We start from the raw sequence: 5,000 nt of genomic DNA on the forward strand, positions 1-5,000 counted from the left end.
TTAAGTTTCAGCTTTGCAACCATACTTCCCCCGGAACCCAAAAGCTTTGGTTTCCCGGAGGCTGCCCGCCGAGTCATCGGAGGAACTGCGGCGGATCGCTGGCTGGCATCGTTTATGGTTAGAACTAGGGCGGTATCTGATCGCCTTCGAACCTCTAACTTTCGTTCTTGATTAATGAAAACATACTTGGCAAATGCTTTCGCTTCTGTTCGTCTTGCGACGATCCAAGAATTTCACCTCTAACGTCGCAATACGAATGCCCCCGCCTGTCCCTATTAATCATTACCTCGGGTTCCGAAAACCAACAAAATAGAACCGAGGTCCTATTCCATTATTCCATGCACACAGTATTCAGGCGGGCTTGCCTGCTTTAAGCACTCTAATTTGTTCAAAGTAAACGTGCCGGCCCACCGAGACACTCAATAAAGAGCACCCTGGTAGGATTTCAACGGGGTCCGCCTCGGGACGCACGAGCACGCACGGGGCGGTCGCACGCCTTCGGCTCGCCCCACCGGCAGGACGTCCCACGATACATGCCAGTTAAACACCGACGGGCGGTGAACCAACAGCGTGGGACACAAATCCAACTACGAGCTTTTTAACCGCAACAACTTTAATATACGCTATTGGAGCTGGAATTACCGCGGCTGCTGGCACCAGACTTGCCCTCCAATAGATACTCGTTAAAGGATTTAAAGTGTACTCATTCCGATTACGGGGCCTCGGATGAGTCCCGTATCGTTATTTTTCGTCACTACCTCCCCGTGCCGGGAGTGGGTAATTTGCGCGCCTGCTGCCTTCCTTGGATGTGGTAGCCGTTTCTCAGGCTCCCTCTCCGGAATCGAACCCTGATTCCCCGTTACCCGTTACAACCATGGTAGGCGCAGAACCTACCATCGACAGTTGATAAGGCAGACATTTGAAAGATGCGTCGCCGGTACGAGGACCGTGCGATCAGCCCAAAGTTATTCAGAGTCACCAAGGCAAACGGACCGGACGAGCCGACCGATTGGTTTTGATCTAATAAAAGCGTCCCTTCCATCTCTGGTCGGGACTCTGTTTGCATGTATTAGCTCTAGAATTACCACAGTTATCCAAGTAACGTGGGTACGATCTAAGGAACCATAACTGATTTAATGAGCCATTCGCGGTTTCACCTTAATGCGGCTTGTACTGAGACATGCATGGCTTAATCTTTGAGACAAGCATATGACTACTGGCAGGATCAACCAGGGAGCTGCGTCAACTAGAGCTGAGCAGCCGGCCGCCCGGGAGTGTGTCCCGGGGGCCCGCGCGAACACGCAAGCGTCCGCTCAATCATTCTGCAAACAGGAGGAGGCTGAGCTCCCCTGCACAATACACCTCGAAACCCTCTCAGGTCCCGGCGGCGCGCAGCGCCGTCCCAAGTACTTGGTCGGGTTCGAGAGAGGCGCAATCGCCCGGAGTTAGGCGAGTAGACGCTTTCGGTGCGACCACCCGTGCTCCCAACTGAGCTTGCCGCTGCCGACAGAGGCCCGGGAGCGTGCTGTCGTGGCATTGCCGGCGGGAGACAACACGCGCCACCTACGGTGACCGGCAGCTCCAACGCCAGCGCCACAGAAGGACAAAAGCCCCACTTGGGTGCCGAAGCGAACTCTCCCAGCACAGCGCACGCGCCAACACATCCGCACAGCTGCGATACAAACCACCAGCGAGAACCGCTGGGGCGACCGAGCAGCAGACGGCGTCGCGGCGCCGAGCGCCGGGCGGCAGCGCATCCTCAACGCACACAGTCCTCAATCGGACCAGCACACTGAAGATGTCCACCGCGCTTCGCACCGGGCCCGCGAGGACCTACTTTGGCCGCACGGCGCCGCGCGCAGGGTGCGCCGGCGCGCAGCTGCGACGCCTGCCGCGTCCGTCGGCCGGCGCGCCTGCCACTGGCCGCCCCCACCAGCCGGCTGTAGCGCGTGCGCCCACGCACCGCGCGGCCAGCACGCCGGGAGGCGCCCCCTCACCGGCCGGGGACGGTCCCACCCAGCCACCGCCGCGTATCGCTTCACACCCAGATGCCGTTCAGTTTCGTCGGCATGGTGGGTATCGCTGGAACAACCGGTTAGTACCTCAACCTATCGTCGCCATCACCGATTCACCCCTAGCGAGAACAACCGCACCACAACAGGTTACCATTTGTTCATTTGCGTAACTTCACCAGAAAACGCAGGCGTCCATCGCCATTTGCAACTTCCACGATTATTGCATGCCTGTGTCAGGTGTCACGCCACACTACGTCTGCCCACATACACGCAACAAAATGTGCACGCCTAGACAATACGTGGAAGGTGGCCCCCGTACGTATGCGATGTCCATTGCTCGAACGACTGTCAACCGGCCTCTGTAGCATGTCGCAGATATGGAACGCGGTGCACCATGCCATCACGGTGTGTGAGGAGAGACGACTAGGTCCGAATACATCAACAGACAGCTCATGCTGATCGCCATCCACGGCGTCCGTTCCTCCCACACGTCTCTATGGCGTACCACACTGCAATCCAGCTCTCATAGGGAGACGACACGTAGCTGCGTGCACAATATTTGCACTGTATGGTCCGCCGTTTTTGGGCGCAGTCGTTGTACGGTCACACATGTGCCACGATGTATCATTCAGTACATAAGGACGAATGTGCAGTACAGATTGTGGTTTACGCGTACGACATTAGCGGACAGTTGACACAGGCCGCACCACAACGTAGCCTGAGTACGTCGCATGCGGAGGGCATTGAACATGCAAAGTTCTCACCAACCAGCTTGCGAAGGCAGGGGGCAAGGTGGGGACGTGGGGAGGGGCGGCATGTACGTCCTGCTGCCATCCACATTACAGTGTACAGCAGGAGCATGTGGAAAGTGAGCAAGACTTGCAAGGTGTTTAACATGAAGCGATACACAGGGGAGCGGGGAGTGCGAGTAGCGAACTATATTGCGAGGGTTGCGGGTGGGCAACACTACACTAATTGAACGAGTCGTATAACAATTACAGAGCAGGTTTAGGCGACAACGTGGGTTACGTTAGGCGACAACGTGGGTTAGGTTAAGGCACGACGTGGGTTAGGTTAAGGCACGACGTGGGTTAGGTTAAGGCACGACGTGGGTTAGGTTAAGGCACGACATGGGTTAGGTTAAGGCACGACATGGGTTAGGTTAAGGCACAACATGGGTTAGGTTAAGGCACAACATGGGTTAGGTTAAGGCACAACATGGGTTAGGTTAAGGCACAACATGGGTTAGGTTAAGGCACAACATGGGTTAGGTTAAGGCACAACATGGGTTAGGTTAAGGCACAACATGGGTTAGGTTAAGGCACAACATGGGTTAGGTTAAGGCACAACATGGGTTAGGTTAAGGCACAACATGGGTTAGGTTAAGGCACAACATGGGTTAGGTTAAGGCACAACATGGGTTAGGTTAAGGCACAACATGGGTTAGGTTAAGGCACAACATAGGTTAGGTTAAGGCACAACATAGGTTAGGTTAAGGCACAACATGGGTTAGGTTAAGGCACAACATGGGTTAGGTTAAGGCACAACATGGGTTAGGTTAAGGCACAACATGGGTTAGGTTAAGGCACAACATGGGTTAGGTTAAGGCACAACATGGGTTAGGTTAAGGCACAACATGGGTTAGGTTAAGGCACAACATGGGTTAGGTTAAGGCACAACATGGGTTAGGTTAAGGCACAACATGGGTTAGGTTAAGGCACAACATGGGTTAGGTTAAGGCACAACATGGGTTAGGTTAAGGCACAACATGGGTTAGGTTAAGGCACAACATGGGTTAGGTTAAGGCACAACATGGGTTAGGTTAAGGCACAACATGGGTTAGGTTAAGGCACAACATAGGTTAGGTTAAGGCACAACATAGGTTAGGTTAAGGCACAACATAGGTTAGGTTAAGGCACAACATAGGTTAGGTTAAGGCACAACATAGGTTAGGTTAAGGCACAACATAGGTTAGGTTAAGGCACAACATAGGTTAGGTTAAGGCACAACATAGGTTAGGTTAAGGTACAACATAGGTTAGGTTAAGGTACAACATAGGTTAGGTTAAGGTACAACATAGGTTAGGTTAAGGTACAACATAGGTTAGGTTAGGTTAGGTTACACGTTGTTGTAAGGAAAGGTGTAGGGGGGGGCGGGGGCGGCAGGTTCGTTGATAGTGATTATAGTAAGTGAATGCTTGTGACATGATCAGATTTGTCACGTCAGGATGCACCTTTGGCTTATTAGAGGCGGCGCTCCAATTCTATGCTTGTGTCAGACCTGTGTCTTTGACTCATGTCATTGTTTGTGCGCTGTGACAGGAGGTACTATTGTGATGTTGGGTGCACCGTTGTATAGGACATGTGTGGGTGTTGGTGCCTGATCTGCGCAATGGTGGATGTCGAAAGGGTGGGATATTGTATTTTCCGCATGGACCTCCTGGTCTGGTTGTGATAGTGTGGATTGTGTAATGTGGCGGAGAGGATGCACTGGATGTTGTTCCATGCTGGTGCTTACATATTGTATGTGCGCCCGTTAGAAGCAGAGAGTGGTGCGTGATCAGAGTGGCTGGCTGACGTGTGGTTCCCATTGTGGGCAGACTCTTTCAGCATGTATACGGACAGTTGTATATATATTCTGTAGTTTGATGGCTCTGCATTGATTACTAATCAGCGCCGTGTGTACGGGTAATCTGGTTCCAGTCCAAAATGTTCCATCTGTGTACATTAGTGACAAAGACTCCCCTCATGCAGTGGGGCTCGGTCTGTTATAACTCTTCCGCGTAATATATTTGCCCCACGTTTTTGCGACTGCGAGTGCGAGTGCAACGCGCATGGGGACCGACATGCTGATGGCTCGGTATCGGACGCCGTACAGTGAGCAACGCGATCGCGTCTCTCGCTCGTAAGTGGTACAGGTCGCGGCTCATGTATAGGGACAGCGGGAATGTCGCATATTGGCAATAACTCTTCATGAAACGCACGT

General features: G+C 53.0%; 1 non-coding gene across 1 annotated transcript in view; it reads right to left on the reverse strand.

The window, feature by feature from the left end:
• The window catches only part of LOC124726696, a 1,909-nt gene extending 673 nt beyond the window's left edge, over nt 1-1,236 (reverse strand). Inside the window, exon 1 of the ribosomal RNA XR_007006811.1 lies at nt 1-1,236. This exon is cut by the window's left edge and continues 673 nt beyond it. This is a non-coding gene — a ribosomal RNA (small subunit ribosomal RNA).
• Nucleotides 1,237-5,000: the final 3,764 nt, after the last annotated feature.

This window comes from Schistocerca piceifrons, unplaced genomic scaffold (genome assembly GCF_021461385.2).
Source record: "Schistocerca piceifrons isolate TAMUIC-IGC-003096 unplaced genomic scaffold, iqSchPice1.1 HiC_scaffold_1063, whole genome shotgun sequence".
NCBI classification, from domain to species: Eukaryota; Metazoa; Arthropoda; class Insecta; order Orthoptera; family Acrididae; genus Schistocerca; species Schistocerca piceifrons.